This window comes from Psammomys obesus, unplaced genomic scaffold (assembly GCF_907164565.1).
Source record: "Psammomys obesus unplaced genomic scaffold, mPsaObe1.curated_primary_1811, whole genome shotgun sequence".
In the NCBI taxonomy this organism is placed as follows: Eukaryota; Metazoa; Chordata; class Mammalia; order Rodentia; family Muridae; genus Psammomys; species Psammomys obesus.
This window is the reverse complement of record NW_026596101.1, coordinates 8,321,958-8,339,366: the sequence shown is the minus strand read 5'-3', so window position 1 is coordinate 8,339,366 and position 17,409 is coordinate 8,321,958. Positions and strand designations below refer to the sequence as shown.

The window sequence follows — 17,409 nt, the reverse complement described above, 5'->3', positions numbered from 1 at the left end:
AAAAAAAAAAGCAAAACCTACTGCACCCAAATTTATTTTAAAGGCCAATATCATTTGTATCCATTGGGTAAACATGATCAATCAAAGCTCCACACATTTTATATGGCCTACTTTTTTTAACAAATGTGATTTTGCCTTTGCCATTCATCATATCCAGAAGTCTGGATGATAAGCTTGAGCACTCTCTTGGGGTAAGACTGAAAATAGCCACTTGGTGGCTTGGTAAAGGAAAAAAGCCTGTTAAAATAGCAGAACAAATGTGTGTTCTCCTGACAACATAAAACAGCATGGTATAGCCAGTTTATATGAGTGTTGGCTCAGAGTCCTGAAACACAAAGCAACTTCAGGGATGTTGTTGAACAGCAACTTTGTTTATGAATGAGAAGAGCTGCAATGCAGATGCTGAAGGAATTTGCTTGAATACTCCAAATACACTTGGTGTTTACTAATGAGACTGAAGGTTGCTGCCAAAAGCAAAGGCATACTCTGTGTTTTCTAACAGAACTACGTTAAACATTGCAGAAGGTTTTCAATAACCAAGAAAAGGGAGCTGCTGACACTGCTGTTATTTAGAGGGCTTGGTGAGCTATTTGGGAAGAGAAAAGAATACAATGAAAATCAAAACGTCAAATCATGATAAGCATGCAGTATTATACCCAACAGACATTTCATATATGAGGTCACCTAAGTCAGCCAAATTGATATAACCTTGATGCCACTGAGATCAAAGAATATGCCTCTTCTATATAACCTTCATACCAGTAAGTAAACATACTTTCCAGGTTATGGCTTGCAAAAGACAGAAGATAAATAACAAAAACTGACTTATTCATCTGGGGTTGAACACATTGGGCTGGTAAAAGCATCCAGTTCATGAAGTTCAGATAAGAATCTAGTTCAGACATCGGTCAAGGTTCAGGAGAAACATTTGAAAGAGAATAGATTGAGCAAAGACCTGAGAGTAGGGAGGAAAAAGAGACCTCAGTAAAACATGCTTTGAAATCTAATGAGGTGAAAAGAAATGAGCTGCAAAGAATTTTCTGCCTCAGAATATAAAGCAGAGACAACATTTGCTCCATCCCATCATGGTTTTCCCTCCCTGCCTTGGTACCACAGTGTGCCCATGCCATAGAGATTTTCCTTAGAAGAACTGAGGAGTAGTCTTACGCCTTATCCTCTACATAATGAGTGTTCTTATTGAGCCCCACTTTTAGATTCCTTTCAAGATCCCTGCAGAGGGATTTTGAATAATTTTCAATTCCTGCTTTGGCTGGGATGTTTGCCAGAAATGGATTTAAGGCAGTGGATGGAAGGATTTTAAAATAAGCTAACTCTTAGTATTTTCTAATCCATTTCTAGTACTTTGTGCATTGCCCTGAAATATTGTTATTTCCAACATGGTCTTAGGGGCTCATAGAAAAAGGCAGCTTACTGCACCAATATATTACAGAATTTGCCTTTATATATACATACATACATATTTGTATGTGCCCAATTAAAAGTGTAGGGATTATATCTCATGTAGCAAACAGATTTGGGAGCATCTGGGAGAATATTACATTCCATCAGTTAATACGTTGGGAAGGGAAAGGTTTTGATGTTCTATCTTGAATACATAGGTAATTCATAATAAAATTGTACCAGAGCACAATTTTTCTGACTTGTGATTTCACACTTATTTCTCCAAAGGAGAAGCAATAAATAACTTGTTTCTGAATATCAATTCTACAATTGAATGATGATGGAAATTTTATTAATTATTCTTATTTTCACATTGTTTACCTTATAATTTCTCCTTCACATATGAACTGAGGTTGACAGTAGCGTTTATCTTAAAAAGCTGAGCGTAGAGATACCCTTGTATAAGACATCTTTAGGAAGGTGACAGAGACTAACAGATGTCTGGAACTTGCAGTCTAAGTAATGTCTGAGACCTAGGCTCAGAGAGACCCTGTCTCAAAAATTTAAAAATAAAAAAGGTGAATAGTGATAAGTCATTAGCTGAAGTCCACCACTCTCCTCCATATCCATTTGCATCACACACCCCCCACAACACCCAGAAATACCCTCAGACAGATAGAACAATAGCATTCACTGTATCCGTCCAACCTGAAGATTAAATAGAAAATAAATATAGAAATCTTGGCACGGTGTCTGGCAAAGTGAGTGATTGATATTATGGCTGTGTTGGTAAGTGATTGCTTCATAACAGGTTACTGCAAACACAGGGATTTCAATGATCTTCATTTAGAACCTTAAACGTTTGTTCCACTGCCTATATGTCCTTAGCACAGTGTTTCACAGTGCTCAGATTAAAATGGACTGTTTCCTTAGGGGAAAGCTCCATTTGACAAAGTGAAGATGTGTCTTCACTTCCCCACAGCTTGTTAGACTCTTCATTAGGTTGTAGGACGGTGGTATTTCCTTGCCAGGTGATGTCAGACTTTCTCTGCACAGTTCTTGTGGTCTTTGCATCCTCATTGTAATTCTTCAAGGACGAAGAATCATCCCCAGGTTGATTTTGTTATCTTCAGGAGTATGAGCATCCTCCTTTAAGGTTTTATCTAATTAGTTCACAGTCAATCAGGAACTTCTCACTTTTCAACCCTCAGAGTTATACATTGTCTTTGTCAGATGGCCCATTCATAGAAGTGAAATCTATGTTGCTTAGACTTACTTGCCCAATAAAAACAAAATGTCAAACTGGATTTTACAGTAGGAGGCAGGAATCTTGGGACCTATTTCATAATTCTTACTTTCACAAAGCACTATTATTACACCATGATATATTGATCTCATCTTTTTTTTTTAATATTTCTGATATCCTTATAGTTTTGAGCTTACAGTTTAAGATGACCTTAGTAGTGGGAAATAGAGGCTACCAAATTCTTTTTGAACTTTGATAATGAGATAATTTACATAGTGTCATTCCTGTGTGCTTGGGGAATATTTTTTAATGTGTTGTCAATATTAAAATATAATGAAATTATCCCTTACATAGTTTAAATGTCATACCATAATTGATATCAAAATGCAGGTATATCTGACTATTAGAAAGTGTGCCTGGGATGCACTGAATCCCATTCAAGCATCAAACAAATATAATACAAGTAGGGCTCAAATTCTAACCTTGCCAGGTCATCAATGAAAAGAAAAGGAGAGTATTCATAGACTCAGAACCTAATATTTAATGATCAGTATAGTTTCCAGTAAACTCCGACTGTTTTTACTCTGGATGTTAATGAAAAAAGATATTATTTTAATGGATTCATTTAAAAAGAAGCCCAAAATTTCCTTTTTATTTAAAGCAAAAGCTAGTCTACATTATAATATTAATAATATTGTTGTTGCTTATCTACAGAGTATAATGGGATATTTCAAAGCCATTTTAAACATTCTGCTTCATGTATAGGAAAGAAGCTAAAGAAATGCCAATTTCCTGGGTGCATTTTTATAATGCAGTTGCCGTCCTAGAATCTCAGCGCTAATTCCTCCTTATACCTTGAATGTGCCACAAGCAATTTGTAATAGAATCAATTAACATTTGGGAAGTTGAGCATGGCCACCTAGGATATTAAACATTTGCTCCTCTAGGAATGCTAATATAACTCATTGGCATTGTATTTCCAAAGTATTTCTAAATAGCTACTGAAACATCTGTTTAGAAACTTTTCCTCAATTCTGATTTTCTTTTGGGTGTACATGCATGTGTGTGTGTGTGTGTGTGTGTGTGTGTGTGTGTGCACATTTTGGTTCTGAACTCTCTGACTTCCTTTGAAGGCAGAAAAGGAAGAAAAGAGAAAACTTTCAAGGCTGTAGCTTTACAAGTAGCATGTACATATGCATAAACAAAGTCATTGATAAGACTTTCCAAAGACGATGAAAGGAGGGAATCCATTTTTCACTCTGCTTCTTCATTGGTTTGTTGCTGTGCTACAGTTAGAGGTTCTTGAGTAAGGAAGAAATGAAATATTTTAGTTAATTTAGTCATAAAACAGTGTGGACCTTCTAGTGGGGACATGTTTCCAAAATTCACTGCTCTATTTTTATTCCTATCTGCATGCTCTTTGTGGTGCTGAGGTTTTAACACAGAGCTGTGGGTGTGCTCTGCAGAAGAACACTGCTAAACTCAACCCTTAGCCCTAGCCCTTCTTTTTTCAGCTCATTTAGTACCATTTTTTATTTTCTGTTCATAATGTATAAGATTTTCAGGATTGATATTTTTCTTTTCCTTATCTACCATGGTTCCTATTAAAAGATAAACTTGGTAGCCTGACTGAATCATTGTAATAAATCATAAATATTAAAAAGAGAACATTTTTCCATTTCAAACAATTGTCTAGTTGATGTATTAATTCTTACCCAGTGTATTTTGTATAATTACGAAAAGCTGAAACTGTCCTGGAGAGACAGTTCAGTGGTCAAGTTTATGGCCTGCCTTTGCAGTGCTCCATTCCTAGAACCCAAGGCAGGAGGCTCACACCGGCCTGTGACTCCAGATCCAGGGGACCTATTCCCTCCCCTGGACACTGAGGACATCTTCAATCATGTACACAAACCAAAACCTATATCCCTACCCACCCCACACAAAATTAAACATTAAATAAATATTTTAAAAAACCTCTACCACACTTCATTTATTTAATTTTATTTATTTTATCCTAAATTAACTAAATCAGTCATGTGTATAGTTCAGTATGAGCTGGCTAAGGATATATACACAAAGTCAAGATTTATATTTTTAGGGATCATGATATTACTTGCCATATTGTAGATAATAAATATGTATTAACTTCATGGATGGATAACTTCATTGATATTAAAAAAACTCTAATGAAATGATTAAAGTCATTTCCTCTAATATAATTGAATGACAAAATATATTCTTTATAATCTTTTATTAAAACTTAATGGAATACTTTCAAGTAGAAAATAAAAAAGAATTTATTTTCAAATGATATTCTATAAAATTATTAAAAACTTAAAGTAATACTTCACCTTTCGTATGACTTCTGAGATATTATTGCTTTATTAATTTAAACATTTTAGATATTTATTAAACATTTCTAATATTATTAAGCTGTTTATTGATTATAAATAAAAACACCTTCTCCATTCTCTCACTTTGGTTGCCTTTTCAAGCAATGTACGAATTTTATTACATAAAAGCTAAAAAGAGAAAACACATTACAAAAATTAATTGAAAGTGATAGTATGGCTGTTTCAATAATAATAATTTCATAGCCAATCACTTGGACTTTAACTCTTCCATTTCACAATGGATTATGTGCTCGGCTTTGCCCCCATCTTGTATTTTAAATAGATACTGGTGTGGAATCCCATCTACAGAAACATGTGAATGATAAAAAAGGTGATATACATACTCAGGTTTCTAAAGTGTATACTTCTCTGAGAGTCATATTTGATGATCAAGTATTTGACTTCTAAAACAAAGTCAAAGGGCATTTGTTGAAAATTATTGGAAAGCCTGTTGTCTAGAAAAAAAGCTTCATATTGCTTTCTTTTTTACGAATGATATTCAGCTGTACTTTGAAATACATTTTCATTAGAGATTCTTATAATCATAAGAGAAGAGTAGATACTATCTAAAAAAAAAACAGAATCAAAACATAGAATTCACAATTGCTCTGAGAAATATGTCACTGTTTTAAATATTCAAAATATAGAGAAAATTCTTATAGTACAGAATGACTAGATTGGGTTTTTCAATTAAATTGATCTAGTAAACTAGGTAATGCAATGTTTTTTTTTTCAGTCTATTTTTTAGAGCATCATTGATTAACTCACTCCACTCGTCAATATATTGATGTTTTCTTTTTCCCATACAGTAAGCTGTTAAATTTTCCACATGAAAAATAGCAGCATTTTCTACATATCTATTTATCTAACATCTATCTATCTATCTATCTATCTATCTATCTATCTATCTATCTATCATCTATCTTATATATTTACACACACACACACACACACACACACACACACACACACACACACACACATATAGCAGTTGATGGCTTAAATTTTGGGGCCCTAATACAATAATTAAATAGTTATAACACAAAGCAAAGCAGCCATCATTTACCACCTGGTTTATATAAGTCTAGAATTTTCTTTTACGTCTCATCTGATAAATTCACTGCCAAAGAGTGCTACTAAGTAATCTTTGATTAATTAGAGTACTTTCTTGAAGAAGAATGTAACTTTCAATTGCTAATCTCATCTTTAATGAAGTCAGTTTGATCATATGTGCCAAGATTTATTAATTTAACATTTCCAATTATTTTTGCATAGTTGATAATGTCTTATTACTTTATGATACTTTTATTTGAGTGTCTTCACTTACTAGTAGAAGGAGTTTTAAATTTTTTTCTCTAGTAAGCATTTAGAAAGTGGCTTCCTAATCACTTATAGGAAATTCTAAGTAATAATTGGATGAATTTTTATATTTAGGATAATATATTATATGACATAACTACTGGATAGTGTTTTCTGTCTGCTTAATCATCAGGCATGCTTGTGTTGCTTTATATTTTTTTTTGTTTGTTTCATCTACTATTGATAAGACAATTAGCTTTTGACTTTTTGTCAAAAGTCCATCATTCTTTACCCATTCTTTCCATGAGCGACATCAGGGTTGTTTCCAGTATCTGGTTATTACAAATAAAGCTACTGTGAACAGAGTTGAGCACATGTCCTTGTAGTAGGGTGGAACATCTTTCAGGTATATTCCCAGGAGTGGTCTTTTGTTTTAATTAAATTTTTTTATGTTAATTACAGTTTCTTTACTTTGTATCCCAGCTGTAACCCCCTCCTTTATTCCCTCCCAATCCCACCCTCCCTCTCTCATTTCTTCCCTGCCCCTCTCTAAGTCCACTGATAGGGGAGGTCCTCCTTCCCTTCCATCTGAACCTAGCTTATCAAGTCTCACCAGGACTGGATGCAATGTCCTCCTCTGTGGCCTAGCAAGGCTGCTCCTCCCTTGGGGATGGGGAGGTCAAAGATCCAGCCACTGAGTTCATGTCAGAGACAGTCCCTGTTCCCCTTACTAGGTAAACCCACTTGGATACTGAGCTGCCATGGGCTACATCAGAGCAGAGGTTCTAGGTTATATCCATGCATGAACCATGGGTCTTAAGGTAGAGCTGCTCCCAGTTTTCTGAGAAAGCATCAGATAGATTTCCAAAGTATACAAGTTTACACTCCCATCAGCAATCATCTACAGAATGAAATATTCAGCTATTAAAATCAAGGATATCATGAAATTTCCAGGCAAATGGATGGATCTGGAAAAGATCATCCTGAGTGAGAGGTAACCCAGACCCAGAAAGAAAAGCATGGCATATTCTCATGTGTAAGCTGATATTAGCCATATAATACAAGATAGCCATATTACAATCCACAGGCCTAAAGAAGCTAAGTAACAAGGAGCACCCTAGGGAGGATGCTTAATTCTCATTCAGAAGGGCAAACAGAATAGACTGAAAGCAGTTGAAGAGAAGGAACAGAACAGCAGACTTCCATAAATGTCCTCTGAGAGACTCCACTCAGTAGGAGATCAAAGCAGATGCTGAGACTCATAGTCAAACTTTGGGTAGAGCGCAGGGAGTCTCATGGAAGAAGGGAGTGAGGTAGAAAGACCCAGAGGGGACAGGAGCTCCACAAGAGAACCAACAGAGTCAACAAACCTGGGCCATGGTTGCCTGACTAGACTGATGCACCAACAAAAGACCATGCATTGAGAGGACCTAGACCCCCTGCTCAAATGTAGCTAATAGGCAGTTCGCTCTCCATGTGGGTACCCTAGTAAGGGGAGATGGGCTCTGGTAGTGGAGGAGGACTCCCCTTTTCTGAGGACTAGGGAAGGGGGATGGGGAAGAGGGAGGAAGGGTGAGACAAAAATGAGACGAGGGAAGGGGCTACAGTCAGGTCATAAAGTAATTTTATTTTAAAATGTCCATCAGTCATTTAATATGTAACAAATCCCTGTATGTGACAACCAAAAATAGTTTGCATACTATCAAATGTTTTACTTTCCAGAGAATACAAAATAATCCATGGTTAAGAATTTCCCCCATTGAACTAGGATAATTACTATGCAAATGATTTTAAATGATTATGTATTCATGTTAGTTGAACATGAAGAGGCAAGAAGAGAGCATTGTGGGTTGTCCTCTATCACTCCTTCCTTATTGCTTTGAGGCAGGATCTCTCCTGAACCTAGTTTTCCAGTCTTTTTGGCTTAGGCTAGCAAGGTTCTGTGATGCTGTGGCCATTAACCCATTCTTAGGGGCAGGTAAAATACTTATAAACGTAAAATAAAATAAGTTAATTTTAAAACAGGATTTTCAAGATAAATATTTGAATATAGCAATTGTGGTAGTGTAGTCCATGATTTCAGTGCTGAGGCAAGAGTAACATAAGTTCAAAAGCAACATGACCAATCTATAGTAGTTGTGCTTTAAGCTTCAAATGAATGGGTTTATTAAGTATATAGCAAGCAATTTATTTTCATTTTTTATTTTTTATTTTTATTTTATTTTTTCACAATTTATGCATTATATATCCCAATTGAAGACCACTCCCTCAACTCCTCCCAATCTCACCCTGCCTTCCTCTTCCCCTTATCCCCTTCCCCTAGTCCACTGAAAGGGGGAGTTCTCCTCTTTTGCCATCTGCCCATAGCTTATTAAGTCTCATCAGGACTGCCTGGATCTTCTTCCTCAGTGGCCTGGTATGGCCGCATTACCAGGGGCAAATGATCAAAGAGCAGACAACCGAGTTCATCACAGAGACAGCCCCTGCTCCCCTTACTCTGGAATTCACAGGGAGACTGAGCTGTTAATTATGTACATCTGAGCTTGGGATCTAAGTCCTCTCCATGTATGGTCCTTGGTTGGTGCATCAGAACCCCCCTGGGCTCAGAGGTTTTAACTTTGTCTCCTTGTGGAGTTCCTGTCCCCTCATGTCCTCTTTCTATCCCCACCCCTTCTTCTCTCATACGACTCTCTGTGCTCTGCCCAAAGTTTGGCTATGAGTCTAGCATGTGCTTTGATCCCCTGTTGGGTGGAGCTTTCAGAGAACCCTCTGCAGTAGGATCCCATTCTATTTCCTCTCCTCCATGTCTTCTGGTGACTATCTTGTTTGACATTCTGAACGAGATTTAAGCATCCACCTTAGGGTCCTGCTTAGCATTTAGCGTCTTTAGGTCTGTTGAGTTTAGTTATGTTTATCCTATATTATATGGCTAAAATCTGCTTATAAGTGACTATATACTAGGTATGTCTTTCTGGTTCTAGATTACCTCACTCAGTATGATCTTTTCTTTTTTTTATTAATTACAGTTTATTCATTTTGTATCCCAGCTGAAGGCACCTCATTGTCCCATCCTAATCCTACCCTCCCTCCTTCTTTTTTTAAATCTCTTTTATTGTCAACATTTTAATTACATTTTTATATATTAATTACAGTTTGTTCATTTTGTATCCCAGCTGTAGCCCCCAGCCTCATTCCCTCCCTCTCTCATCTTCTCCAATGTCCCTCTACAAGTCCACTGATAAGGGAGGTCCTCCTCCCCTTCCATCTGACCCTAGCTTATCAGGTCTGCTCAGGACTGGTTGCATTGTCCTCCTCTGTGGCCTTGCAAGGCTGCTCATCTCTCAGGGGGAGGTGGTCAAGAGCCAGCCACTGAGTTCATGTTAGAGGCAGTCCCGGTTTCCCTTACTAGGGTGCCCACTTGGATACTGAGTTGCGTGGACTACATCATCTCTGCAGGGGTTCTAAGTTATCTCTATGTACGGTCCTTGGTTGGAGTATCAGTCTCAGAAAAAAAAAAAAAAAAAAAAAAAAACCTGTGGCCAGAATTTTTGGTTTTGTTGCTCTCTTTATGAATCTTCTGTCCCCTCCAGGTCTTTCATCTCCACCTTTCATAAGATTCCCTGCACTCTGCCCAATGTTTGGCCATGAGTCTCAACATCTGCTTTGATATCCTGCTGGGTAGATTCTTTCAGAGGCCCTCTGTGGTAGGCTCCTGTCCTGTTCCCTGTTTTCTCCCTCTTCTGATGTCCATCTCATTTGCCTTTCTGAATGAGGATTAAGCATCTCACCCAGGGTTCTCCTTCTTGCTTAGCTTCTTTAGATGGACAGATTTTAGTATGTTTTTCCTATACTTGTATTTCCCATATCCACTTATGAGTGAGTATATACCATGTGTGTCTTTCTGCTTCTGGGATACTGTCCCATCCCGCGGAACTTAGTTATTCGTGGGGGCGAAGGGGGTCAATCCTGAAAAAGATGGGGGAGAGAGAGAAAGGACACAAGCAGACGGTTGCCGGTCAAGTGTCAGCTTTATTGAACTTTGGTGTTTCTTTTAAAACGTGGTTTTGGCAGGGCGGGGGAGAGGGGCGAGAAAGGGAAGTAGTAGTGGAAAAATACCAAGACCCTTGGTGGGAAGTTCCCAAGGCTAAGAAGGTGGGTTAAAGAGTTACAAGGCCCGAAGATAACATCGGTGGTCACATCGGTGGTCACGGATGTGTCCCAAAGCAAACAGTTTCGGGAACAATGGGTCGTAAGAAGCTATGGCCGGCTGGCGCCCGGTGCTTATCTGGCAGGTCAGGCCCTTAGGAAGGGTCCCAGGGCTTTGTTCCCAACAGGATACCTCACTCAGGTTGATATTTTCTAGTTCACACCATTTGCCTGCAGTCTTCATGATTTCCTTGTTTTTAATTGCTGAGTAGTATTCCACTGTGTAAATGGACCATAAATTTTGAAACCATTCCTCCGGTGAGGGACATCTTAGTTATTTATAGATTCTTGCTATTACAAATAAAGCTGCTATGCACATAATTGAGCCAAAGATGGTGAGGCATCTTCTGGGTATATGGCCAGGAGTAGCATATCTGTATCTTCAGGTAGCACTATTCCAATTTTTTTTTGTTTGTTTTAAGAAAGTGCCAGATTAATTTCTAGTGCAAATCAAAAGAACTCTGAGATTCCATCAGAAATGCTAAGATCAAAAGCTTAAGTGACAACACATACTCTAGAGGATGTGGAGAATGGGGAATCCTCCTCCATTGCTGGTAGGAGTGTAAACGTGTACAAAGTTTGTTTGTTTGTTTAAGAAAATAGCAGGAAACAGAGAAAAGCAGAGCATAGCAAAAATATAATGAAATCAGGAGTTTTCAGAATTTAACACATAAAACTGGAGTATCCTGAACTACATGTTGGTATTCCAGTAGTACATTGACACTCTCAATAAAACCAACTACAAAATAAAATAACTCTTGAAAATGCCTCTAGCAGTGCAAGCGAAAGCTGCACAGAAACTGAAGACTTGGTCAGCCCCTGCTAAAGATTTGAGAGTGTTCCCTCGGGTGGATTTTTTTGCTACGATACTGTTGCTTTTGCATTAACAAGCAAGCATAATTTATAACGTTGCCCGATACAGGCCTTCCCATTACAGACCTTAAGTTTTCATTTCAAACCCTTCCATATACAACCCTTTGTCATTTTTAGTGATACATTGTACTCCGTTCTGTCTCAGAATGATTGCTCACAGTTAGAGCATTTGTGCAGTATTTGTTTTGATGACCTAAGGTCAAAGTAAGCCTATTTAGTATTAAAGGAATCTGTGTGGGTTTTCCTAGTACATACTTAGTAAAAAAAACAAAAAACAAACAAAAAAAAAAAAACCCAAAAAACAAATTCTAGGTAACGTTTCTGTCTTGATGCAATGCATGCATTGCTGCTACTATACCAAGCCATTTCAGGCCAAATCGAGAATAAAGGGCAGTTTAATTGAGAGGCAGCTCTCAGGTATGTTCTGTGATCACACAGGTGGAGGTCAGTGAAGTCACATGCCCAGACTAAAGCAAGGGGATGTTATAGAGCTTAGTTGAGTAATGACATGTTGGCTAGGACCTGGGATTGTGCCCATATATGGCCAAAAATTGAGCCCCTGGGTAGGTAGGAACTCTTGGGTGGGTTTCTTGGAAGGCAGAGACTAGGGGTGATGAAGTATTAGCCTGAAGTTTTCTGCATGTGGTTGGGTTGAGGGAAGGAGAGCAGATATAGTTTCCTGGCTTGTCCAGCTGCAAGCAGGGCTTCCAGAGAAATTATTATTATTACTATTACTATTATTATTGCTGGTTTTGTCAGGTCAGGTGACATTTCTATTTAAAATGGCACAGCATAGTTTTTCTTGTTTCTTGAAACAGGACTTACTATGTAGACCAGGCTGTCCTTGACCTTGTAGTTATCATACGGTATTTGCCTCCTTCATGCTGAGATGACTGCCATGCACTACCATGCTTGGTTTTAAAGACAACATGTGATGGGGCTGTGCTGAGGGTTTAGCAGTTAAGTGTTTGCTGCACAAAGGTGAGGACTGGGGTTCAAAACCCAAGAACTCACATAAATGTATGGTGACCCAGAAATCCCAGAACAGGCTCACTAAAGAGAAGAGCAGTATTGGTGAGTTACAGCTTATATTGAGAGATTCTGTCTCAATGAAGAAAGCAGAAGAGTGACCAAGTTTAATCCCTGACTTCAACCTCAGTCCTTCTCGTGAACAGCATGCACACACACACACACACACACACACACACACACACACACATGTGTCCGTCCACATGAAAGCGTTCATACAAACACATTCATAGCATACCACACCCTTGCCCACACACATAAAAATGGAAAAAAAAAAAGCACAATGTATAATATTTAGTGGCAAGGCATTGAACACAGAGGTTGTAGGCATGAAGTTTTGTAATTTTATTTAAATTTGATTTGCTTCCTCTATCTGGGGTAGAGGCCTGAGTACCAACTATTCCAGGCTATGGAGTTGCACTTTGAAACAGTTTGGGATTTATATAGACTAGAGGAAATAGTGCCAGACAGGCTTGCTTCATTGCTCCCTCAGTTCAGTGGGGTATCTCCCACTGATATAGAAGCCGGCTGTTTAATTTTCTGACAGAATGGTGTACTTTGAGAACGGATGGACATCTTCCATTTGTATTACTGTCGGAAGTGATCAGATAAATCTGCCTGAGGATCAGAATGTGCAGGACACACGTTGGAAGTGATTTTATTTTTGTCCAATAAGTCCCAAAGTTGCTGTCATTTTCAGTTTATTTCCTCTCTCCCATCTTTGGTGCCATTTGTAGCATGCCTCACAAATCTCATTGTCTGTACTTATTACCCGGTTTTCCTACAGCTGGAAAAAAATGCTCCTTTTGTCCAGAGCCAGATTCAGAGTTTACACTTTATCCCCTGCATGTTTCTTCTTCGCCTTTAATGTGGAATCACAAATGTATTTCCAGCTCTTTCTCTACACCAGTTTCCGTGTATTGAAAACTCAGATTAGAGTATAAAAAATAATATTTCTCAAAAGGAACAACTTTTTAACATAACATTCTGTTTTCTTTTCAATATTGTGTTATCAACTAAAATATCTTTCTTTCTTTCTTTTTTTTTTTCAGATTCATTTTGTGTTGTAGACTTTTCTCTACGGTGAAATTTGGGTAGAGCTCACTTGGAAATACCTGCATCTTGGTGTAAGAGAATCTGACTCTTCAGACTGAGCTGAAGGAAGCAATCCACATAGGTTCTGATTGAAAATAAAAAAAGAAAGGTAGGTTGTACCACCTTGATCTCATCTTCTAAGCCACATGATACTGTTGTATTTAACATAAGAAACGTGGTTGTTGAGGTTCATGAATGAGAAAGACAGACAAGAAGTATATTAGACATTCCATGTTTATTTTACTTTGCCTGTATTTCTTCTTTTTCATCTATTTTATTCCATTTTTTAATGCCTATATTTCTTTTTGCTTCTCTACCTTGTATGGATCCCGTTATTTCCAAAACGACTTCAAATAGTAGAAGTTTTTAAACATTGTAGTAGTTGAGGTTACCTGTGTGTACCAGAGAAAGTCCATGAAAATGGAAACTACAGTTTCTTCCATTAAAAGGGTGAAGTATTCAGCCCACAGCGGTTATAGCATTTTGTGATGTCCAGGATCAAGGCTTTGCATTAATACAACATAGGTACCTTGACTGCCAGGTGTTAAAATTTTATCTTCAGCAGCAAAATAACCAAATTTGCTGCAAATATTGAAAACTGTGTTCTTTATTCCTGTGGCCATGGATCTAGTTAAAAACCATGTCTTATGGAAGAATTAACAGCAGTAATAATAATAATAATAATAATAATAATAATAATAATAATGAATTTTATATATCTTACTTCTCAAATTAAAAAGAAATGTATTACCTAGATCATTTGACCTACACATTACATATCTAAATAAGAACCATCTGTACCTAGCTAATACAGCTAATTCTTTCTGTTCTTTGTCATGGCCAAAACAGTAAGAATTCATGGAAAATGTACACGAAATGCTATTTTTCTGAAAATATAATTAGTGAAATAGACAAAAGATGAATTTTTTTCAAACTGTAATACTATAATATATATACATATACACGTATGTTTTTCCCCCTAAGGCTGGGGAATTGGCTGTCAGCAAAATGATTGCTGTGCACAATTATTTGTACAATGTTTACTAGAGTTCTGATAAAGAGAACCCATGGAAAAGCCAAACGTGGGATCGGTCACAGTAGTGTTTGTGTGATGTGGGCAGATCCCTACCCACTGGCCTATCTAATCTTTGAGCTATGAGTCAGGTCCCATGACAAAAGCGTGACTCAAAACTTAAGAAGATGACGAGCCAGCATGATACCCCAGCGGGGGAAACACAATGCTTCCAAGTTCACCTGAATTTGCTCCCTAGGGCCTAAAATTGTAGAAAAAAAAAAAAACAAAACAAAAACCCAGCAATTTATTCTCTAATATCCACAAGTATATTAAGACACACATGCTCCCCTCCCCAATGAATAAATAAGTATAAACTTTAAAGGTGGGGAGTGACTGAGGAAGACAGTCAAAAACAGTCACTGTTGTCCAGTGACTTCTACGTACACACGTGCACTCCCATGCAGACATGTATATACACACATCGACAAACATCCATACAAGACACCCACCTCCCCACCACATGTTACAAAGTATCCCCCCATTGTTTCTTTAGTCATTTGGCAGTCATTTACTGATCACTGTGGTGGTCTTTTTCTCATGAAGGGTGGTATGGTACACCTGTTTATCTAGATCAGAAGTGAGTGTGAGGTATGCATTTCAGCACCACATAGGAAAAATACTTCCTATTACTCATTTTTTTCTTCTCAAACTCTTGAAGCTCTATTCTCACACCTTTCTTACTCACCTTAAAAATCAAATCTAGCTTGTTTCCTGTTTTCTTCTTCTTCTGATGTCCTTCCTCTTTGCCTTCCCAGATGGGGATTGAGCATTTTAGTCAGGGTCCTCTCTCTTGATTAGTTTCTTTAGATGTACAGATTTTAGTTGGTTTATTCTGTATTACATGTCTATATGAGTATATACCGTGTGTGTCTTTCTGCTTCTGGCATAATCTGATAGGCCTGCTCTTTGATCACCTCCTCCTGAGGAGGGAGCAGACTTACCAAGCCACAGAAGATGACAATGCAGCCACTCCTTATGAGATCTGATAGACTAAGATCAGAAGGAGGGAGAGGAGGACCTCCTCTATCAGTGGACTTGGGGAGGGGCATACATGAAGAAGGGAGGAGGGAGGGTGGGGTCAGGAGGGGGGAGGGGTTTACGGGGGGATACAAAGTAAATAAAGTGTAATTAATAAGAAAAATTAAAAAAATCAAATCTATGTCCACAAATTGAATTTTGGTTTCCCTGAGGAGTTTTTTAATAGCAGCTTTTATCTGTGGTTGAGGGTACCATATGGCTGACCCAAGGAGACTTAATGTGTTAGGACCACATATATTAACTGTTTTACTTGGTAAGCTTTAAGAGGAATTTACCATGCCTTCTTTGTAAACAATCTCATTGGTTTAAAAAAAAATAGCATCAGTCTTTTGAGTATTTTTCAATAGTATTGTCATAATATTGGATGGAGCGTTCTCAAAAGGATCCTTGTTAAATTCTGTGAAGGGAAAGGTCCACTGGCATTATGGGCAGCTGCCAGCCCATCAGTTATGTAGTTCGGCTAAGTGGGTTCTTTTGGTATAGCTTCTCCAGTAGTAAATCCAAGGAACAGAACTCCGAGAGAGTTTCTAATTGCTCTCTCAATAAAAACAAACAGTACTAAAATCCAATTCATTGTTGTAGAAATTTAAAGGGAAATAAAGCAAGAATCAAATGCATTTGTTGGCATGGATTTGTCTTGTCTCAAAGAAACAAAGATGCTGCCAGGGGAATTTTCCTTTCAGGAATGTAAAGAGTGTTTAAGAAGGAAACTTTGCCTGTCTCTCAAAGATAGCATTCACCCCCTCTCCTGGTGCCTGTGCCAACCACTACACTGGTAGGTAGCCTAAAAGCTCCTGAAAGAACCATTTCAGGAGACAATATTCCCTACTGTTCCTTTGAATTGACCTGTGCATGTTTGGAGGGGGAACATAAATATCTCCTCTCTTTATGGCAAGCAGACTCTTTCAAAGAGACATTTTCTTTCCTGACAAAGAAATGCACACTGTAGACAAATCAGCAATTTCACAGCTGGTTTGTGAAATTCCAAAATGATGCACACAAATCAAAGCAGGCAAGATTCATTAGGAATGAAAAGAGTACTTGAATTCATCTCAGTTCTTAAGAGGATACCTTTCTACAGTTATAGAATATTAAGGGTGTGCTATAGCACTTGTATATGGAAATTCATATTTCAGCCGTAATTATAGAACTTCACAAGGATGTGTCTGTTTAAACCCATAAAATGGAGGGTTGGATGTAATTGTGCCTTCAAATTTACCTCATTTTCCATTTTCCTCACTCTTTTAAAATACTTTCATTGAATTTGTTTTTGTCACTTTCACACTTTGCATAATGCCTTCTGATTTATTTCGTCAACAACTCTCCTCTTATCTCCTTTCCACTCCTTTCAACCATTTCTTATCACACCTTCATGTCTTTGTTTTGTGACCCAAGGAGTATAACCATGACTATCTGTTTGACCTTGGTGTGGAAGTAGCCACTGAAGCCTGATCAGCTCACCGGAGGATACACAACTGAAGTCAATGACCGACACCCCACCAACTTCCTCAGTATAAAATAATTTAGCAGAATATGATAGGGCTCAGTGAGTGTCTTATGAATCAGTGGTCAACTGATGACAGGCCTGTTCTTGTTCAAGTCCAGTGCTGGTAACCACAGCTAGTGGTGGTTGCAATGGATGTGTTATGCTTTGAGGATTTCATTTTTAATTAGCTGTGATGCATCTCCACCCAAGACATTTGTCTGTAGCTAGATAAAAATACTCATAGCTTCCTAAAGTAAACTGTTGTATT

General features: G+C 37.8%; 1 protein-coding gene across 2 annotated transcripts in view; it reads left to right on the top strand.

The window, feature by feature from the left end:
• LOC129692233 (contactin-4) overlaps positions 1-17,409 on the top strand; it is a 1,033,094-nt gene that overhangs the window by 157,759 nt on the left and 857,926 nt on the right. For both annotated transcript variants that reach the window (XM_055628516.1, XM_055628514.1), the window contains exon 2: positions 13,500-13,651. The gene's annotated coding sequence lies outside the window, so the exon portion shown is untranslated. The remainder of the gene's footprint in view (positions 1-13,499; positions 13,652-17,409) is intronic.